The sequence below is a fragment of the Protopterus annectens genome, chromosome 1.part0 (genome assembly GCF_019279795.1).
Source record: "Protopterus annectens isolate FY-2018-M chromosome 1.part0, PAN1.0, whole genome shotgun sequence".
In the NCBI taxonomy this organism is placed as follows: Eukaryota; Metazoa; Chordata; order Ceratodontiformes; family Protopteridae; genus Protopterus; species Protopterus annectens.
Genome location: NC_056725.1, coordinates 1,957,079,113 through 1,957,101,978, shown reverse-complemented (window position 1 = coordinate 1,957,101,978; position 22,866 = coordinate 1,957,079,113). Strand labels below are relative to the sequence as shown.

Below are 22,866 nucleotides of genomic sequence, written 5' to 3'. Positions count from 1 at the left end.
AAGCATCCACTTTAGATTTTAGCTGAGAAAGGAGGAAATTCTGATATTTCAACATATGAAACTGGCAATTTAAAGCCCTCATTGCCAACGTAGAAGAGGTATACACCTTCTTACCCCATCTATCCAAAGCTCTAGCCTCTATCTAGAGGAACCGGATTTTTTACAACAGAAGCTCTAACACCCTTAGGCCCCTGACTAATGGTTTCTGGGTCTGCTCTAGGACTTTTATACAGATATTTATGAGCCTCAGGCACCCTGTAATACCTGTCCGGTTTGACTGGCGCAGGAGGCACAGAATCTGGGTTAAGGGAAGCCTCCGAGAATCTTGAACAACATCCAAAACTGGAGGTATAGCTAAGGGTCTATGCTGTGGCAGAAAAAAATTCCCTAAGCCTTTTCCGTGAATCAGAGAAATCCTGTCCTTCCCACTTAAAATGTTCCCTCCTGGAATGTAAAGTTTCTGAAAATGAAAAATCCTCAGGTGGAGAAGCAGAAGGAGTGGAATCCTCTGCATCCGAATCCGAATAAGGAGGAAAATCTTGAATGTCTTCCAGAGAAGACTCTGAATCATCTGAGGCCTGCTCCAAACTTTCCAACTCTGTCTCTACCCTGGGCCTCTTATCAGGAGGGGGCATAGAACCTCTAATTAAAGTAATCAAATCTTCTGCCATTTTAAGCATGTGCTTTTTAGGCACTGACCCTGAGGAACCAGGACTGACACCAGAGGAAGACAAAACAGACCTGCCCTTAGAAGGAGCCTTAGAAATAGTAGCAGAAGGCCTAACCACCCTAGGCACAGCAGGGAGAATAGTAACCTGAGAGGCCCCTTCAGCCTGACCTGACTCCTGAGAGTCCACCTCTTGCAAAATCAAAGTTTCCCCCTGAGTTTCAACAGAAATTTCAGCCGGGTCCACCTGCTCCCCTGTAGCTTCTAAAGGACCGGCGTCCGAAACGGACGAATCATCCTGCCTAGGCTTTACAGATTTGTCTTTGCGCTTCTTAGTGGAAGCAGGCGTCGGAGGATCCGACGGCATATTATAATTACACCGCTTGCCAAAGACTAACCTAGCGCAATCTAACCTCCGTTTTATAGTGCGCTTATTGAATCTAGCACAAAACAGACACCCTACTACGTCGTGCTCCGGTCCCAAACAAGGAATACAAAACGAGTGGTAAACCCTATGCGGTATCTGTTTCCCACAAGAAATACAATTATTCACTTTTTCTGACATCCGGTAAATAACTGAGGCAAGAAAAAACAAAAATATTCCCTAACGGGGTACTTAGCCCAACTTGGTATCGGTCTGAAACTCCGAATTCGAAAAATTTCAGAACGCCGAACGGCTCTTGCAACGCTGCTTCTGCATCGGACCATGCGGCAAAAAAGACTGAGGATATGACGTCGGTCATGCGCTTTTATACCCGACGCTTTGACGTCAGATCTGAGCGCCCTTGACCGACGTCAGAATAATACTTTGGTATTCGGGCCGACCGAGGACAGCGGACTACCCATAAGTAAGGACTGCAGCAATGTGAGATGAAGAACATCTACATTCAAATCCCATGGCAAAACAGGTTGCGACACCGGGGGGCGAAGCAACTAAGCTCCCTTAAAGGCCTTACACAACTTATGACTCCCGAGTGAAGGCTCAAAGACAACATGATAATTAGAAATCGCTGCCAATTGGACTTCAAGCGTGGAGACAGCAGAACCCTGTCTAAAAAGAGAGTTGCCAAAAATTCGAATACTGCGGACACCGGGGCCGTCAGAGGGTCAAGGTTGTGCCGCTGGGCCCAAACTGCAAACCTTTTCCATTAGAATACATCTCCTTAGTGGAAGCTCTGTGAAGACAGAATCCGGACCACCTCGGGCGAAAGGATATGCTGTCTAAGGTCAGAAGTGGAGCAGCCAAGCAGTTAGCTTGAGAGTTCGCAGTGATGGATGGGCCTGACGTGACTGAAGAGTCAGGAGGTCTGGAACTGGGTCCAGAATCCAAGATCCTTCACTGCATACTTGCAAAGGAAAGGAAACCAAACTTGGCGGGGCCAGTGTGGTGCGATCAAAATCATGCTGCTTCCCAAGCAGACAGCCTTCTGAATCATCTTTGGCAGTAGTGGGACCGGAGGGAAGGCGTAGAGCAGACCGGAGGACCAATTGTGGACTAGAGCGTCCCTGGGTGACTCCCCCTGGGGGGGGAATCAGGGAGAAGAAATTGCTGCACTTCGCGTTCCAGGGGCTGGCGAAAAGGTCGCAACAGGGAAACCCCCACTTAGAGAAGATCCGAGCCGCTACTCGGTCGTTCAGGGACCACTCGTGGGGCATCAGAATAACTCTGCTCAGTCTGCTATCACACTGGACTAGAAGATCCGAGCCGCTACTCGGTCGTTCAGGGACCACTCGTGGGGCATCAGAATAACTCTGCTCAGTCTGCTATCACACTGGACTTCCCCGGAATGTGCGTTGCCACTAGAAATCTCTGGGAAGTGATCGTTCAGTTCCAAACTCTCATGGCTTCTCTGCAGAGAGGATAAGACCTAGTTCCTCCCTGCTTGTTCAGGTACCATACTACCGCCATATTGTCTGAGAAAATTGCGATGTTACCCTTGGGAAGAGAGCTGTGAAGTGCCTGCAACGCTAGAAGCACTGCCCTCATTTCCATGACATTGATATGTAAGTGGGATTTGTGATCCTGCCACGTGCCTTGAACCGTCCAGTCCAGATAATGCCCCCCCACCCTATCTTGGAGGCGTCCGTCGTCACTGTGGCAATGTGGGAGGGGGGGCAGAAGAGTTGCCCCTGGTTCAGGTTGGAGGAGAGGAGCCACCAACGAAGATCTCGCCGGCAGGTTTCCGTGACGAGAATCTGGTAGGACAAGGGCAGATCTTGGTACGACTACTGGGTCGACAGGAGCCACTGGAGAATTCGCATGTGCAATCTTGCCAGAGGAACCAGAAGAATGACGGCCGTCATCAATCCCAAAAGCTGAAGGACCATCCTGGCTGGGGCTTTGCTTGGGGGTAGGACTTGGTCCTGTAGTATCTTTATCCTCTCTGTTGGAAGGAATGCTCGCATCTCGACCGAGTCTAGCTCTGCACCTATAAAGGCAACACGCTGTGATGGCAGCAATACAGACTTTTCCCAGTTGAATGAGATTCCTAACTGATGTCCCAACTCTATGGTAGCACTCACGGCTTGAATAAGAAGATGCCTGGTGGGGGCGGTGAGGAGCCAGTCGTCTAGATACGGAAACACCTGGAATCCCAGACGTCTCAGGTGAGCCGTCAACCACTGCCAGACATATGGTAAACACCCTGGGGCTGTGGTGAGACCAAAGGGCGGGGCTCAGAACTGGAAGTCACTGGCTCCTAGGTGGAAGCGTAAATGTATCCTGGACACCCTGTTCATCTTGATGTGATAATCGGCATCCTTGAGATCGATGCAGCACATCCATACTCCTTTTTTCCAGCAATGGGAAAATGGATTGCAACGTGACCATCCTGAACTTGGACTTCTTTACGAAGCGGTTTAGGTGGCAGAGGTCCAGAATGGTTCTCAAGTCCCCTGTTCTTTTCGGCACCAAAAATAACTGAGTAAGTTCCTAATCCGGTCTGCAGGGACTGGCTGGATGACTCCCTTTCCGAGCAGCTTTGCGACCCCTATGGCTGCTTGATCCCGTTGACTGGGTGGCACGTCCGGGATTTTCCTTGGCTGTGGAGGGGGACGGATAAAGGGAATGGTGTAACCTCCGGCGATGATACAAAGCACCCACTGATCCTGACTGATGGAACCCCAGGCCCTTGGATGCGTCGAGAATCGACCCCCGACTGGCTCCGGAGACGCACAGTCGGGCAGTCCCTCAGGGACGCTGGACGGAGGAACCACGAAAGGATTCGCGGTCTCCTGAGTTGCGGGGGCCTCCGCCACCTCTGGAGAGACATCTTCCAGAATAACACCCCCCCCCCTGCCTCTGGGGGGGTCACTGATGGGCAGGGAAAGACTTTTGGGACTTTCTGAACCACATCTTCCCTCCCCTCTGAGCCTTGGGGTATGGTCTCGAGGGAAGCGAAAAACGGGCCCCAACGGCAGACAAAGTCTTAACCTCCTGCTCACATCTAGCGAGCGTCTTTTTCACCTTGGGTCCAAAGAGAGAGGACCCATCGAATGGAGCGAAGGAAGACTTGAACCCCTCCACAAAGTGACACAAGTGCATCCAGGCTTGCCTAAGGGCTATACCCGAACTCGCTGCCCTACCCGCCCCTTCAGCTGCATATGATATGAGCCTCATGGACGAGTTAACAATGGACAAAAGGGTAGACAGCTGGGCGTTGACAGACTGCATCAACGCCTCAGGCACGTTACCCGACAGGGAATCTCCCAACTCCTTTATGTGATCCCTTTGGAACCTTGTAAAATGACAAATAATTCAGCGACCACAGGGTAAAGGTCGTTGACGTCAGGGTACGCTTCCCGTACCTATCCATGCTCCTGGACTCCTTGTTAGGAGGATGGATGGAAGTAGATGCCTCTGCCACATCTTGCTGGGTGGCAGATGCCACCACCATAGCATCAACCGGAACTCCCTTGGTTAGAAACTCCTTGCCAGGGGGTGCGGATAAAAACTTGTTGGGGTGAGAAAGAACTGGCTCCACAGAATCAGGGTGTTCCCACACCCTTCGACAAATAAGGTCCAGTAACTCAAAGGGTGGAGACACCCAGGAGGCAGAGGGTTGGGCTCCAAAAGACTTGAGAAAGACAGACTCCTCTGCGGAAGGGGTTTTGGATGGCCAGTTGCCCCTCTGTCTCAAGATCTCCAGGATATCTGAGAACGAGACATCGTCAGAGGACGACTTGGGGGACCCCTCCTCATAATCGAGGTCGGTGCCAGAGGTGACAGACTTATCTGGGGAGTCTATGTGCTTCCTCTTGCACAATTTTTTCCTGGGGGGCTCAGGCACAAACTCTGAAGGCTCCTCAGAAAAAAGGGGACCACACAAGGAGGAATCCTCAGGCCTAGGAGCCACGCTGTCCGAAGACAGGGGGGGCACCAGAAGCTCTAGCTGCCGTGTCTAGGGAAGGAGTTGCAGATTCGGGTGAACTCACTAGAGACTTGGCCAGCACGCTCCTCACAGCCTCAAAGGCAGGCCCACCAGAATCTGAGAGGCCCGTCCCAGAGACCATGACCGGTGTCGGGGTTCCCCTAGCAGAGGTGCCAAGAGGGAGAGGCCGAAACCAGAAGCCCCGAGTCCCCCTCGGGCCAGGCTGAGGACACCAGAGAACCGAAACCTCTGGAAGACACAGAAAAGGTTGGAGCTGAAGACTGTGCCAACAGACCAGCAGTGGGTCTCGGGACCGCCTCAAGGACTTCACCTGACTCTACGAACTCAGACGACACCAAAGTTGTCGGAGGAGGAAGAAACTGTATCGAAGGGGCTGGCTCCAGGGCAAACTGGGCCGGAGCCAAAAATAATTTAGACAGGTGACTGGAGGAGCCTCTGGACCACCCTATCTACATCAGAGTCTGAAAGCCTGGAGGACCTGGAGAAAACGGAAGGGGGCAGAGACACTTTGCCTATCGGCTCTGAAACCAGGCTAGGAGGCCGGCTCCGAATCTGCTCCAAAAGTATCAGGGCCGAAGCAGACTCTACCAGAACAGAGACTCCTTTCGGCGTTGACGGTTCAGGAGCAGACAAAATCGACCCCAGGGCAGAAACTCTCCAGCGGCTCTGAGACCAATGGAGCCGACTGAGACCTCGATTTAGACCCTCTATTGTGCGGCTCCGAAATCAGTGAAGCCGAGGAAGGGGACAGAGTACTTTATCTCTCATCCCGAAACTCCAAAAACAGTGGAGCCGAAGAGGGAGACCCAGCTTTAGATCCTCTATCCTTCGGCTCAGAGGCCAGTGCAGCCAAGGAAGGGGACACAGATTTAGACCTTTTGGCAGGTGGCTCCGATGGACTTGTCGGAGCCGAAGACTTCTTTAGCCTCGATTGACAAGGGAGAAGCCAAAGCTTCCTCGAAGGCAGGTTTGATAAGACCCTTCAGGATGAGCTTATTTTTCCTCTCGTGAAGGACACGAGAGGAGAAAGCATGGCAGACTGCAAGACTCTTGCAAGTGTTTAGCCCCTAGACAATAAACAGATGGCATGGCCATCTGTCAACAACATCTTATAACTACATTTCGAACATGTTTTAAAGCCAGATGGCTTATGCTCCTTTTCTTTGCCAGACATCTACTGTCGACACACTCAACACACACAAGGAAGGAGGGGGGGGGGGGGGGGAGCTCTAACAGATAGGGCAAAGGCCCTCTAACTCAAATGGGTCTAGCCCGCCAAACAGAAGTGAATACCACAACAATTTAAAGGTACAACAATCAACCACAAATGACTTAACCAGAACAGCTATTAAAATAGCTGTGAGAATAAACTCAAAGCTAACTGTCAAAAAAGCGACCAAAAAGGCCAAAAAGGAAGGGTACTTAGCCACAGCCAAGTCGAGACCACGTCGTTACTCTAAGAGTGGCAAACGAGATCTGGGGGGCTGAGCGTGGTGCATCCTGGGATAAGGGGGTTGGCCCAGCCAATAAGAGACTTTGTGCTAGTGTATCGGCAGAGTCGGAGCCGATTCTCGGCTCCGAGCCCAGTTATGAATGTAGGCGAGATGGGATCGCATTACATCACGACTTCATAGTAGATTCTTATTCCATTATGCTTGCATCCAAAACCAAATTTTCCTCCACAGACGCACAGAAAATGTGTAGAGTGAAGGAGGCAATATTAAGTGTATTCTCTAAATCTTACTAGGCTAGTTGCCTGTTCAGTGGAGACCAGATTGGGTATTTTATAATTACTACAGGAAACCTGGTCAGGGCACCAAGGAAAATTCCCTTACTCTCCTAAATAAGTGCTGTGGAATCTACCTGACCCACCTCTACCTCAGCAGACAGGACCTCTGTTTAACATTCCATCCAAAGGACAGTCAGTGCCAATGTTGCACTGCAGCTGTTAGCAATGGAAGATAATCCAATCACCTGGGGTGGGAAGAGAATCCCACAGACCTCAATGGTGCTCAATAGATAGACTAACCTTTGCAGAAAGTTGACAATGCCAAACATGCTCTATTTTCTACTCAGGGGGGGGGGGGGGTCTTCCATACCATGCACAAACAGCCTTTGAGAAAACAGGTTGGTAGATTGTATACCATTTAACTGGAGAACTGTTCCCAATCTGTTGGTTCCCCACTCAGTACACATCCATATTTATGTATCAGAACACGAGACTACAAAATAGTTAAGCTAGGTAGTGCTCTTGCACAACCCCTGTCCACAACAAAAACCCAGAAACCAGAAACATGCTAGCAACTCAAAGCTGGGTCCTATAAGGTACATCCCCAAGAAAAAAGCCTTATAACCAGGTTCATACAATAACCTAAACTGAAAAGACAAACCAAAACAAACTGTAATAAGAAAAAGACAAATATGTAGTACAAACTTCTTTTATTCATGAACCAATGTGTGTAAGCGCTTTTGGTCGAACTTAGAATGTGCAACCTTCATCAGACATTGTCTGATGAAGACTGCACATTCTAAGGGTGACCGAAAGCACTTGCACATACTGGTTCATGAAAAGAAGTTTGTACTATAGACTTGCCTTTTTCTCATACAATAAACCTAGCTAAAGTAAGCTTTATGACAGTCCAATCCTGGAAGACTATTTACTGACAATGTTAAGTGCTTCTCAGTGCTGTTAAGCTCAGGTTATGGGAAAAAGAGTTAAAACAACTTAAAAACCTGCAAGACTGCTGCCAAACAAAAGCAGAATGGCAGAATGATCTGGCAAGTATCTGAGCATTTTCAGGACACTGTTTCTAGGTGGCAGTACCAAACACTATTCGCCCTAACCTTTCAGTAGAGCAGCCAGAGCCATATACTACAAACTGATCAGGTCTTGGATCATTTCCACACAGAGCTTTGCTCAAGGCAAGTTTGACATCCAGGTTTCAAAACAAAAAAACACCCCTTTCATAACCCTCTACTTTTCAGCTAGGTTCTTGCATATGAACCTCACCATTAAGAAAGGAGCAAACTCCATGCTGCCACCTAGATGTCAATCTGATAACCAAACAGTTTTAACAGCTGCTATCATGCACAAACAGGTCAGAAGACAAGTACAATTATAATCTGTTTTAAAGATGGTTACACAGCTTACCCACCATGCAAAGGGATATTGGAAACTTAAAATTCCAGGTATTATAAGACTTAGTTGGATCAAAGTATCCTCAAAACTAACTCCAGAAACTCACTAGCTCCATGACCGAAGTGTACTGAGAGACATTCACAATGGAGAAGGAACCAAGCACTCTCGCCTAGTCACTGTACATAGGTTGGTACTATGCCATTTGCCCTAGGGCCTATATAAGCCTAGCCAAAAAAGTACTCTGGCTTTCACCACCCAAGAAAACTATTTTCCTGTACCCCTGTCAAGCAAAGCCACAGAAGTGATCCCTGGGGTGAGTTTCCTATTTCCCATCCAATCATTAAGATTTTTCTTAAAGAGTGCTAATGAGGAGCTTTGTTTGATATAGAAAGGTAGCTTGTTCCAGAGTATGGGAAGTCTCTGGGACAGGAATCTATTCCTCCAGCATGTTCTGTTTATTGTGGTGACAAGGTTTAGGTCCCTAGAAAGAGTGTAGCTCAGAGGGATTGGGATTTCTTTAAGTGGAGCATGTCCAACAGCTCTGGGTTTGACAGCTTTGTATATTAAGGAGAGATCGCCTCCGAGTAGGTGATATGCAATGGAGCTGGAGTTTTGAGACGGTCTGCGTAGGGCATCTGAGGCCGGTAATCCTCAGAGGTATTTCTGCAGCCTTTCCAGTTGTTGTAAATGTCTTGTGAGGTGCATACCAAAAGGGGCATTGTACTCTAACAGGTCGAATGAGTGATGAGTAGAGGGGAACAATTACCTTTTTCCTGGATGAGAAACCTTTTTATGAGGTGTGCCACGTAGGATTCCCTGACTACTGTAGTGATGTGATCAAAGGAGACTACTATCCACCTGTACCCCAAGGTCTCTTATCACACTTTCGGTGTTAAGTAGACTACCGCCTATGTGGTAGTTCATGGATACAGAGTTTTTACCAAAAGGGATGACAATGCACTTTTTGGCACAAAGCTTGAGGCAATGGTTTTGACACCAGGCATCTGTCTGAGGCCCTTTTGTAGGATGCCCACATAGTCAGGAGTTTCGATTATGGCTCCTAGTTTGCAGTAATCTGCAAACTTCATTAGCCAAAGACCTTCTGTGTTTGGCATCTACTTCTCTGAAGTACAGGCTAACAGGAGAGGACCCAGGACTGAACCCTGTGGTACTCTACTTGTCACGGCTCTAAAGTTGGATTTGGAGTCTGCTACTTTTACAGTGTGGGTTCTGTCAGTGAGCCAGTTGGCAACACCACCAAGGAGTGCCCCTAGTGCAGGGACAACAAAATGCCACAGCTGAAAACAAATACCAATAAAGGAGCAAACCCCATGCTGCCACCTAGATGGCAATCTGATAACCAAACAGTTTTAGCAGCTATCACGCACAAACAGAAGGTCAGAAGAAAAGTACAATTACAATCAGTTTTAAAGATGGTTACACAGCTTACCTACCATGCAAATTGATATTGGAAACTTAAAATTCCATGTATTAGAAGACTCAGTTGGATCAAGGTACAATATCAGGCAAAATACTTTGATGATGGATGCAACAGATACAATGGGTAGTGCTATAGCACATATTATGAAGGGTATAACTACCTCTGGTCTCACCTGGAGAGGAGACTAGTCTAGTGGGACTAACCAAATCAAAGTACAAATTTCTAAAGCTTGTATCCTGCATGGTTTGTCTCCTCAGTAACGGCCCACGGACTTTAGGAGAGTTAGGAATATACAGGATGCTGCCCTCACTAGTCACAAGGTTGGAGAGACTTGCTCTCCAACGGTGGACAGGAATATACATTAGTGCGATGCTTCTATATGCCACACGGACAGCCATAAAAGAGCAGTCTCAAAATGAGTGCCCATGTTGAGGTTAAAATGACACTGCATCAAAGCTACTGTAAATTTAAATTTAGTTGTAATGTAATCACAGCACTGCATATCACAAACATCTGACAACTACCTTTCAAAGATTACCATACTTGCACCACAAATATTCAAAGCTCAATGGGGCACAGTAAAACCATCACCCTGTCGTCGTCACGAATATATACACAGTGTAAAGGGCAAGACAAGACACAAGCAAACAGTATGCCGCACTAACCTAGTCGTCTAATGCAGTACACAACAGTAAAATCAAGTCTAGTCATGACAAGCAAAGCCAAACTTGCACATCTTGGACTCTAGTACATGTGGGGAGCAGCAGTCTACTTCCATGCAAATGACTGTCAACTTTGGAAATTTAGTTCCCCGGTCAATTAAATATTTTTGTATGCAAAATTAATCTAAGCAACAAACTTGCAGGACAGAAGACCAGAACCTAGTTAAGTCGTGTATGAAACCATCCCTACATGACAGCTGAACTCCTGATATCAAAAGACTGCCAGTGTTAACTCCAGCTAGTATTCCTTAATAGCACAACAGAAATCCATGAAGCCCACAAATTCTCCAAATAAATAGCCATGTTCACATGGCAAGAACCTAGCCAGGAACTTTCATATGAACTCCATTTAAAAAAAGACAAGTCTCTCAGAATCTAACAGAATCCAGTTTACTTTAGAGAGACTGCATACAGAACTGAAAACCTGACTATGGCCCCAGGTAACCTGGGTTAGATTACAAACTCAGCAGTTTGAAGCAGGGGAATACTAGAAAATCCCAATACCTACTCTACAACACACCAACAGTTTACATTACTCAACAAATCTTGTATCCTGCATGGTTTGCCTCCTCAGTAACTGCCCAAGGACTCTGAAGAGTTATAGGAATATACAGGATGCTACCCTCACTAACCAAGGCTGGAGACCAAACTTGCTCTCCAACGTTGTGGAACAGGAATACACATCACTGCACTTAGTGCGATGCTCCTATATGCCACACGGACAGAGCCATAAGAGAGCAACCTCAAATGGATGCCCACGTTGGTAAAGTGATTATAAACAAAATTACAGGATAAGACCAGCACTATTTCATTAACACCTACAGCACAAAGAAAACTGTTCCAAACCTGCTGTGCTAGTCTTGCCTCATCCAAATATCACAACACAATTTTGTTCTGCAAATTAAAATCAGGGTACAGAATCTACCAACACTGCTGCCATTAAACTCGGATGACGAAACAAAGAAATGCAAATAAAACGACACCTTTCATTAGTTACTTGAAAAGGCCATTTCCCCCCACTCTATAGGCAACTGCTCTTGAGCAAACCAGCATTAATGAAGACCCAAAATGCTGCCTGCAAACAAAACATTAAACTCACTATACATTACAGTGATCCCTCAATTATGCATTAATTCCAAAATTAAAAGCAAACCACTAGTTCCAGAACACACTGCCCGCTTCAGACAGCTACATGGAAATTAACCCTACACGAGTTATCCACTAAACATGAGGGATGAAGGATGGACAAGTCCGAATAAAACTACTTTCTGCCTAGATGGTTTGTGTTGTATAGTTTACCAATGGTATGACAGTGTAGGCAAGAGGAGGAAAGGCAGCTCTGCTTTGTGCACAAGTGGAGAAAGACATCCAAGCTATTTACAATGCAAAGGAGTGAAATTCCATTTAACACAATCCAGATGGTTCCCCTGTCACTAGGCTGATATGGCTCCAAAAACAAAAACAAATGAACTTATGGAAAAGGAAAGCAGCACTTGGTTAAATTACATGTAGACACCAACTCGCCACAACTAAACCAAAATATCAGAACAAGCATGGTAGCAGCAACTCAGCTTGTAAAGTAACAGCACAGTCAGAAATGCAGATTAATGTTCCAATTAAATATGCCACTCAAGCTCCAGTGAGGCAACCATGTTCTTAATGGTTACAAATCTAAGCAAACCCCAAAGTGCCACACAGAAAACATCAGAAATAGATTAAGTCAACACCCAGCACTGCTGCTACACATACCAGAAACTCCAAAAGTTGCCCTACACAATTAAGGTTTCATGTTACAGAAGTCTGAACCAGCTGAGCACAAATTAATCTCTAGCTCAATACTCGGATTAAGATCTAAAAAAAAACAATCAAAATACCAGACACTTTCTGCTGTAAAGTCAGTCTACCACATCCGACTAGTGAGCCAAGCTGAACCACTTGGTCATGGCAGACAAAAACCTGCATCATGTTAGATATCAGACACTGCACAAGAAAGATACAGTAATTGCACGACACTGTGCAACTAGGATCTATTTCCAAAAAAGGCATTTATACAGTCAGGATATTAGCCAAGATAAAGGCCAACTTTTTTTGGTTTAACACCTTTATTAAAATCACTTGACAATGTTTCTAGTTATATACATCACATTTTATAATCAATCCCTGCCTTCGCTTAAAACTCTTAACATTTAGCAAGTATTGTTCCCACAATTTCCACTTACGTAATCCACACCTTAGAGAGACACAGGATAGAAGCAAATTCTGACTTGCATTTAGCCCCCAAACTCCAGTACTTGGAAGGGTATGACCCATAAGCCGCTTCTATAACGGTCTGTTGTAAACACTTTAAGCAGGTTCAGATGAATGTCTAGCAGAAATGTCCCTTAACTTGACTTGTTACCAGCACTATGGAAAACCAGTCAACCTTACTCTCTTGGAAATTAAATAGCATCGTTCAGTTTAACTAGATTTTTCAGCTATCTATGCACATTTCAAAAATGACCTTTTCCACTCCCTAGAAGACAAACAGCAGTTCTATAGTCAGATTCTGAAACTTTGCCACAAACAAATGGTTAGTATTACCAACTAGAAAATAGTCTCCTTGCACAACACTGCTTGGAATTTTGATAGCTGCCTAGCTGAAATGACAGCCAGAAATAACAGTCTCCCAAGAGACTTGAAAGGGAGGATTCTGTCGACAGGGCAAAAGCCAGTTTCTCTAGGACACAGCTGAAATGACAAGATGGGTCAACTTTCCTAAGCAGTGCGAAATGGACTCCCTTGCAAAACTGCTCAACTGAAGACTTGAAAATCAAGAGAGGCTCCAGGGGCAGACAAACAGTAGCATGCATACTTTTACGGAGATGCAAGATAAACCTACTTTGTAAGAGTAGGACATTCTACAACTAAAACTATTCTAATCCCTCTCATGTTAGAGAAAGTACAGTCGTGTACACTTAAAATAAATGTAGATGTTTTGAGTGTATTCACTGTTGCGGTCACAAAATTTGGGTAATATGCGTGCCGTAGCCCTCAGCCTGATTAACAGAGTCTTGGGCCCTGCGTTGGTTGCAGTCTCTTCTTCAGTGACGTCAGGTAGTCAGGGATATAAAACATGCAGCCGCCATTACATCTGTTTTGCTTGCCCCAGATGTCAAATGTCCCCTAATGGGAAGCAATTAATCTAGAACATACAAAGTTATACCTCCAACAAAAAAGCAAATACACCAAAAAGCTTTTTAAGCATAGTAAAAGGAGAATAGAGGTATAGCCAAAAGTAAGGAGGCTGAAGGGAGGGTAACCAGGACTGCAACAGTGAACACACTCTAACATCTACATTTATGGCAAGAGTATACAACTGTACTAAGTTCTTTGTTTCACTGTTGCAGTCATCACATTTGGGTAGATTCCCAAAGCTAAGGATGGGAGGAGGAATTTAGATAGCATTAGGACAAGCTATAAGGCCCTGAAAAAGTACAGTTTTGTACCTACCATAAATGTAGATGTTAGAGGATTCCATTGCTGCAGTCCTGACTATTGGGTATAGTCCGCGTCCCAGTCGGCCCGAATACCAGAGTATAAGGCTGACGTCGGTCAGGGCGCATTAGACTGCGCCAGGGTACTAATGCGCATGACCGACGTCATATCCTCAGTCTTTTCTTGCCCCAGATGTCAGAAGACCCAAAAAGACAAGTCCCCAAAACAACCTGCACCAAAAACATGTATAATATATACAACAATATATACATATATATATAAAATATAAGCATGTAAACTCACCTACAGAACCACCCCTAAACACAGAGGGAAGGAGGGAGAATCTCGAACATCTACATTTATGGTAGGTACAAAACTGTACTATGTTCTTCGTCTTCCATTGCTGCAGTCCTGACTATTGGGTAGAATCCCAAAGCAGAGGTAAGGAGGCTGGCAAATTATAAAGTAGCAGGAGCTGACAACATGCCTTGTAAAACAGCTGTGGCAAAACCAGCCCTAGTCCTAGAGTATATAGGCAGGTGATAATGCCTAGAGAAAGTATGCACTGAACTCCAAGTAGCTGCTTCCAGAATATCCTTAGTTGCCACCCCCCTTAGAAATGCTGTTGAAGTGGCAGTAGCCCTAGTGGAATGAGGCCTAATCCCAGCTGGAACCTCTTTGCCATGATGGGAATAACAAAATGCAATGCAAAAGCCAATCCACCTAGAAATAGTTTGTTTTGACACAGGCTTGCCCTGTGAACCCAAAGCAAAAGAAACAAGTAACTGCTGAGACTGCCTAAAATTCTTAGTCCTGCTCAAATAATAACGCAATTGCCTGTGTACATCTAAAGAGTGCAAAATCTTTTCCCCTTTATTTTGAGGATCTGCAAAAAACGTAGGCAAATGAATAGTTTGGTTTAAAGCCACACTAGAAACCACCTTAGGCATAAAGGAAGGATTAGTACGTAATGATACCCTGTCCTTATGGAAAATCAAAAGGGCTCTACTGCCATAAGGGCCTGCAACTCAGACACCCTTCTTGCAGAAGTAATAGCCAACAGAAAAGCAGTCTTCCATGACAAATATTTCAATTCAGCAGTAGCTGCAGGCTCAAAAGGTTGTAGAGTAAGTTTTTCCAACACAAAATTGAGATCCCAAGCAGGAGTAGGAGCTCGGGGTCTTATATTCTTTGCCCCTCTAAGAAACTGCTTGAACAAAGGATGCGAAAACAAAGGTGGGTCACAATCATAGTGAGCTGAAATTGCTGCAGCATGAATCTTTATGGAAGAGAAGGACAAACCTTTGTCCAATAATTCAGTAAGATATTGAAGAGCCACACTCAAATTAGGCTCTGAAATCTCCAAATTCTTTGCTGTACTCCAAAATAAAAATCTCTTCCATTTTTCTGCGTACACTCTCCTAGTACTAGGCCTTCTAGCTTCCATAATCACATTTAAAACTTGTTGAGGAAGCTGAGACCTGCTGTGCTTCAACACAGAATATGCCAAGCTGTGAGATGAAGAGATTGAAGCTTGACATTGAGCAGATGACCGTCCTTCTGAGATAACAGATGAGGAATCAGAGGTAAAGGCCATGGAGGCTTCTTTACAAGACTCCGTAGAAGTGGGTACCAGTGTTGTCGAGGCCAATCTGGAGCTATCAAAATCATCCTTGGCCTGTCTTGTCTGACCTTTAATAATACCTTTGGAAGAAGAGGCAGAGGTGGAAAGGCATAGACATGAAGGTTTTTCCAACTGAAAGACAGAGCATCCACTTTCCAAGCTGTGTGATGAAACCCTTTGTGCAATACTTTGGCAGCTGGTGGTTTAGTGGAGAAGCGAACAGATCTATGTCTGGAGTTCCCCATGACACTGTCAATTTCTGAAATACATGAAGATCCAGTTTCCACTCGTGGGGATCCATGATTTGTCTGCTTAATACATCTGCTAGGGAGTTCTGTGCTCCTGGCAGAAACCTTGCCTGAAGAGTTAGTTGCAGGCTTAGCAGTCTCCCATAAAATCATTGCTTGCCTGCATAGAGGATAAGAATGTGTTCCCCTTGCTTGTTGATGTACCACATGACAGTTGTGTTGTCTGTTAGAATCAACACCTGCCCTGGAAGAAGTAACTCCTTGAAAGCCATCAATGCAAACTGGACTGCTAACATCTCCTTCATGTTGATATGTAGATGCTGTAGTCTGGCAGGCCACTTGTCTTGTATCCACTTTCCATTTAGATGAGCTCCCAAGCAGTGTCCGAGGCATCTGTCGTTAAAATCTGACTCGCCTCTGGCGGGTCACAGAGAGTCCCTTGTTTAGGTGACATTCCTGAGCCCACCACAAGAATTCCTTTTGAAGGCAAGGTATTATTTGAATGACAGTGTCCAAATCTTGGCAGTGCTGTGTCCATACATTTTGAGATACCATTGCAGCTTCCTCATATGCAGTTTGGCATTGGGAAGCACCAGAATACAAGATGCCATGAACCCTAATGCTTGAAGGACTGTCCTTGCAGTCAGCACGGACTGATGAGATAGTTGATGGAAGTAAAGTGACAGACTCTTTTGTTTGTCCGGGGTTAAAAAGGCCATCTGGGCTGCTGTATTCAGTCTCACACCCAGAAAGCACATGTCTTGAGAGGGTACTAGACTGGACTTTATTTCGTTCACAGAATACCCTAGGCATCTTAGCACTGCTATGACATATTCCAGATGCTGTAGAAGGTCTTCCTTTTCTTGAGCCAGAATCAGGCAGTCGTCCAAGTAAGGATAGATTTGAATGCCTTGAAGCCTGAAGTAAGCTATCACTGGAGCCAGAACCTTTGTGAATACTCTGTAGATAAGCCAAAGGGCAATGCAGAGAACTGATAATGAAAATCTCCAGTTCGAAACCGCAGATACTTTCTGCAACTTAGCCTTATAGGCACATGAAGGTAAGCTTCCTTGAGATCCAAAGTTACCATCCAGTGATCCTTGCCCAGCAGAGGTAACAGTTGCTGTAACGTCAACATCTTGAACTTGGGAATGTCCAGATAAGTGTTGAGGATAGATAAATCCAAAATTGGTCTCCACGTGTTCCCCTTCTTTGGTACTAGGAACAGGCGAGAATAAAATCCCCTTTCTGATACAGGGACTGGCTGAATGGCCCCTATCTGGAGTAACTGAGAAACTTGCTTGTGAGCCTCTTTTCTTTGTGGAGGAGGAACATCTGGCATGCCTTTGAAAGGGGGCATTGTGTGGAAATAAAATCTGTAACCGTGATGAATGATATCCAGCACCCATCTGTCTTGAGTGATTAAATCCCAATTTTCTTTGAAAAGAGACAATCTTCCTCCCAAAGGAGCTGCCAGACGAGAATCCACTGGCAGCTGAAAAGGCAGGTCATTGGGTCTGCTTACGAAGGACTGACCCCTGCCCTCGCCAGTAGTCTGAGCAGGTGAACTCACTGATCTAGGCCTAAATGAACCTTGAGCCCTGCCCCTACCACGCCTAGACCTACCCCTAGACTGGGAACCATAAGCAGGATATGTCCACCCCTTAGCAGGCCAATTTCTACTAAACTTGAGGCTGCACCTGCAAAAAATCTTTAACAGTCTGCATAGACTTAGCTTTGTCTTCCATTTTCTTTAAGACTGCTTCCACAGGCGGTCCAAACAACACATCAGACTGTAAAGGAGCATCCAAAACTGGTCTTAACATGCTCAGCTAAATTCTGATCCTTCAACCAGGCATGTCTGCGAAGAACAGAACTAGTAGCAGCCACCCTCGAGGAGGCCTGAACAGCATCAAAACCACACTGCAAAGAATGCTTACCCACTTGTTCAGACACATGAACCAAATCCAGCAATTCTTTACACTCAATACCTTCCGCCAAAGCATCCACCTTAGATTTCAATTGTGAAAGGAGATAATTCTGATATTTCAGCATGTGAAACTGACAATTCAATGCCCTCATGGCTAGAGTGGAAGAAGTATACACTTTCTTACCCCACCTATCCAAAGCCCTTGCCTCTTTATCAGAAGGTACAGGATTTTTAACCACAGAAGCTTTAACACCTTTAGGCCCCTGAGAAATAGTTTCTGGGTCGGCCCTAGGACTCTTAAACAAATACTTATGAGCTTCGGGCACCCTATAATACCTATCAGGCTTAACAGGAGCAGGAGGCAAGGAGTCAGGGTTCAGGAAGCCTCTGCAAAACATCCTCCACCACATTCAACACAGGAGGAATAGCTAAGGGCCTATGCTGGGGTAAAACAAGAATTCCCTAAGCCTTTTCCTGGAATCAGAGTAATCCTGGCCTTCCCATTTAAAGTGCTCCCTCATGGAGTGAAGAGTCTCTGAAAATGAAAAATCCTCAGGAGGAGAAGCTGTAGGAGTGGAATCATCCACATCAGAATCAGAATAAGTAGGAAACTCTTGTAAGTCTTCCACAGAAGACTCTGAAGCCTGTGAACACTGTTCAAAACTATCAAACTCCTGTTCCACCCTAGGCCTCTTATCAGGCGGGGCATAGAACCTCTAATAAGAGTAATCAAATCTTCAGCCATTTTAAGCATATGTTTCTTAGGCACAGAGCAAATGCTAGGAGAAGCCCCACGAAGCTGAACTTGGCCTACCTCTAAAAGAAGCTTTGGCAACAGAAGGAGAGGCCCTAACTACCTTGGGAAGAGAGGGAAGAACAGTTACCTCAGAAGCCCCTCAGCCTGGCCTACCTCCTGAGAAGGCACATCCTGTAACAATAAAGTATCTGCCTGAGACTCCACGGAGACTCCTGGCAAAACCTCTGGCTCCACTGAGCCTACTAAAGAACCGACGTCCGGGACTGCGGTTCCTCACCCCTAGGCTTCACTGTTTTGTCCTTGCGCTTCTTGGATGAAGCGGCGGAGCATCCGGCGGCATATTATAATTGCAACGCCAAACACTAACCTAGCACAATCTAGCCTCCTCTTAATAGTGCGCTTGTTAAATCTAGCACAAGAGCGGCAACCAACAACGTCGTGCTCAGGCCCTAAACAAGGTATACACAATGTATGGTAATCCCTATGTATCTGCTTCCCACAAGAAATACAGTTATTCACTTTTTCTGACATCCGTTAAATACTGAGGCAAGAAAAACCAAAATGTTCCCAACGGGTTACTTAGCCAACTCTGTTTCGGTCTGAAACTCCGGTTTCGAAAATCTCAGAACGCCAACCTGCACTCGCAAAATTGCTTCTGCATCGACCATGCGGCAAAAGACTGAGGATATGGCGTCGGTCATGCGATTAGTACCCGACGCATTGACGCCCTGACCGACGCCAGCCTCTGGTATTCGGGCCGACTGGGACTAGTCAGGACTGCAGCAATGGAAGACGAAGAACATCTGCAGTGGTAAAGCCAGCTCTGGATTTAGAGAAAATTGGCAAATGGTAATGCTTTGTGAAAGTATGTACAGAACTCCAGGTAGCAGCCTCTAGGATGTACCAGGTAGGGACGCCTCTGAGAAAGGCTGTAGAGGTAAGATGCAGCCCTGGTTGAGTGGGGTCCGATCCCCTGTGGGATAGGTTTTCCATGGTGCTTATAGCAGAAATGAAAGCAATGGCCTATCCATTTAGAAATTGGATGCTTTGAAATAGCCTTCCCCTCTGTCCCTGCAACAAATACCACCAGCAGTTGGTCAGATTTACTTTGAGGTTTAGTCCTGTCCAAGTAGAATCAAAGTTGTCTGTGCACGTCTAAGGAGTACAGTTCAAGTTCCCCTTTGTTCTGTGGATTAGGAAAGGTTGGCAAATGAATGGACTGATTAAGGGCCACGCCGAATACCACCTTGGGCATGAGGGAATGGTCCTGAGGGACACCCTGTCTGCATGAATGATGACGAAAGGCTCCACTGCCATAAGGGCCTGTAATTCAGATATCCTTCTTGCTGAAGTGACTGATAAAAGGAAAGCTGTTTTCCAAGAAAAGAATTTTAAATCTGCAGTAGCAGCTGACTTGAAAGGAGGAAGAAAGTTTCTCCAAGACAAATTTAAGGTCCAAGGCTGAAGCTCTCCTGGGTGGTCTTAAATGTTTGGCCCCTCTGAAGAGCTGCTTGAGCAGTGGACGAAAGAGGGGAGGTTCTGTGCTATAATGAGCTGAAATGGCTGAGGCGTGAATTTTGATGGAGGAGAAAGACGGGCAATTGTGAAGCATCTCAGTTAAGTATTGTAAAATCTGAGGTAAATTGGGCACTGCTGTGCTCATCCCTTGAGATGAGTTCCAGGCACAGAATCTTCCATTTTTCAGCAAAAAGACTTTCTACTACTAGGCCTCCTTGCCTCTAAAATTATATCCATCACTTGTTTACTGAGGGATGGTAAAGGAGAAATTACGTAATTAGCCAGGCTGCTAGGTTATGTGTTTGAAGCTGAGGGTGCAGAATCTGGTTCTTTTGCTGCAACAGGGTAGGAAACAGGAAGGTGCCATGGGGCCAACAGTGACTGCGCAAAAAGGGGCACCAGTGTTGGCGTGGCCAGTCTGCTGCAATCAAAACAGTCCTTTAGTTGCCTTGTTTGATCTTTACTATTATTTGGAGAGCAGTCTCAGAGGAGGAAAGGCATAAACTGATGGGTTTTCCAGCTGAAGGACAGAGCATCCACTTTCCAGGTTTGCGGGAGTCCTTGTGCAAAATTTGTCTAGTTGATAGTTCTGGAGGGAGGCAGGTCTATATTTGGGCTCTCCAGTTTGCTTGTCAACATGTTGAAAATCCTTGGTTCCAGTTTCCACTCATGTGGGTCCATGAGGTTTCTGCTTAGTCCGTCTGCCAGTGTACTTAGTTTTCTTGGCTGGAATGGAACTTGTAGATGCACTTGTTAGCTCAAGGCTGTGTTCCACAATGCCATGGCTAGTCTGCAGAGGTGGGTAAGAATGGGTACCCCCTGCTTACATACCACAACTGTGGTGTTGTCCGTCTACCATAAATTGTTCTGGAAGAATTTGGTCCTTGAAGGCTGTTGCAGCATTTTGTACAGCTAACATTTCTATTTGATTGATATGCAGGTGCATTTGACTTTGGTTCCATTTGCCCTGAATGCACTTCCCTGCCAGGTGAGCACTCCATGCATAGTCTGATGAGTTTGTTAGGGTTTGGGGCAGCAGGGGGTAGCGAGAATGTTAGTCACTTGTTTTGGTGGCAGGCCTCTGCCTACCAAAGGAACTCTAGGCGTAGGCAAGGTATGAGATGAATCATAGCTTCTAGATCCTGAGAAAGTGGACACCATAGGCTTTTTAAATACCATTGTAGTTTCCTCATATGCAGTTTTGCATATGTAATTAGAATGGAGGCCATGAACCCCTAGGCTTACAGAATTTGCCTTGCAGGTAGTGTTTTTGTGGCCACTTGTTTGAAGTTGTCAAATGAATTTGTTTCTTTGGCGTGAGGAAAGCCATCTGGGAAGTTGAGTTCAAGCTTGCTCCCAGGAATACAATCTGTTGGCAGGGTAAAAGGTGTGATTTGTTCTCATTGCTGGCATACCCCAGTGATGTTAGAAGTCTCTTCACAAATACCAGGTGTTGTAATTGCAAGTCCTGACACTATGCCTGAATCAGGCAATCTTCCAAGTATGGGTAAATCTAAATATTTCTCTGCTGCAAAATGCAATGACTTGGGCTAGGCACTTTGTGAATATCCTGGGCACAGCAGATAAGCCCAAGGGAAGTGCAGGGAACCTATAGTGCATGGAGCCTCTCCTGAAACGCAGGTATTTTCTGCAAGATTCCCTTATTGGGATGTGCAGGTAAGCTTCTTTAGTCTAGGGTTACCAGCCAGACATCCTTGGCTAGCATAGGAAGAAGCTGTTAAAGTGTTAGCATTTTGAATTTTGGAAGCAAAACAAGAAACGTGTTAGACTGCACTGGAGCTTGGAAACTGATTCAGAAAAGTCCCCACCAAAGCAGTTCCCTAAATCCCAAAATGGAATTTGCAACATCAGGGAGTAATGGTGTCGGTACAATAGATGTTTTGATACCACTGAAATTCTCATGTGGTGCCCTGCTACAGGAATCATGAGAATCAGATACCACAAAACTTATCACTGAGAAAGTCCCTTGCTGAAGTCCTGTACTGAAGAGAACTATATAGATCTATTCTTCCTGCAAAAGAAACATTTTGAACTGAAATATTGGTTTGAAACCCTTCAGGAAAACTATCTTGTGGGAAGGAGTCAAGTTTCTCATAGAAACCATACCTGTGAAGGCTCTATGCAAAGTGAGATTTTCCAGCAGACCCTGCAAACACAACTCATGTAAGGAGAAATGTGAATTACCCAGTCTGCAATGAATCACCACTACAGCTAGACAAGAAATAACCTTGGAGTAGTGGGTAACACCAAAGGGTAAGGCAGAGAAGTGTATTCCAAACAGGGAAAGTTAAGCATTTGAAATATGAGGCTACAGGAAAGAAACCATCCTTTAAATCTGCACAATAAAAAGAATCGGAGGGAAAAGGATATCGGTCTGAATTTAAGTAATTTCACAGAATAGAATTTTTCTCAATGAAGTTTCTTTAGTACCAGAAACTAACTTCTGTCAGAGAAAAAGGAACAGGTTCTCTTAACCCATGGGTCAGCAGATGGAGTTGGAGGGAAAAATCTGATCTGGCATACAAGAAATTCCCTGAAAAGAAAGTAAACTATCACCATCTGTCCCTGTGACAGATCACACAACCACTTTGGCTGGCGAATCAGTAGAGAAATGGAAAGCAAGATTTCAGGGAAGAGGGATTACCAACAGTCTTTGGTTCTGATAGGTACTCCACCTAATTTTTTGGAGCCTCTCTGTCATTGTTTGGATATTTACTTGCAGATGCAGACTGCTTATTTTGCAGTTTATAAAACTGACTGAATTACAGATAAAAATCTTTACATCAGAGAATAAAAGCTGGGGGGGGGGTCAGGCTCCCCTTAAATCAGATTGCCCCATCACTTCCTGGACGTCCGCAGCAGACTGTTCAAATAATAAATCAAGGGAAAATTCAAAACTTCAGCTTTAATATCTTCAGGCAAATATTGAGAATG

The 22,866-nt window shown here is 45.5% G+C and overlaps 1 protein-coding gene, 1 non-coding gene and 1 pseudogene across 2 annotated transcripts in view; all 3 read right to left on the bottom strand.

Annotated features, from left to right (window-relative positions):
- The window catches only part of RPS7 (ribosomal protein S7), a 254,090-nt gene that overhangs the window by 27,483 nt on the left and 203,741 nt on the right, over positions 1-22,866 (bottom strand). The window lies entirely within an intron of this gene.
- Positions 9,866-10,070, bottom strand: LOC122802335 (annotated as a pseudogene).
- On the bottom strand, positions 10,905-11,124 carry LOC122802312. Its single transcript, XR_006364914.1, has one exon. It is a non-coding gene; the product is annotated as a small nucleolar RNA SNORA73 family (small nucleolar RNA).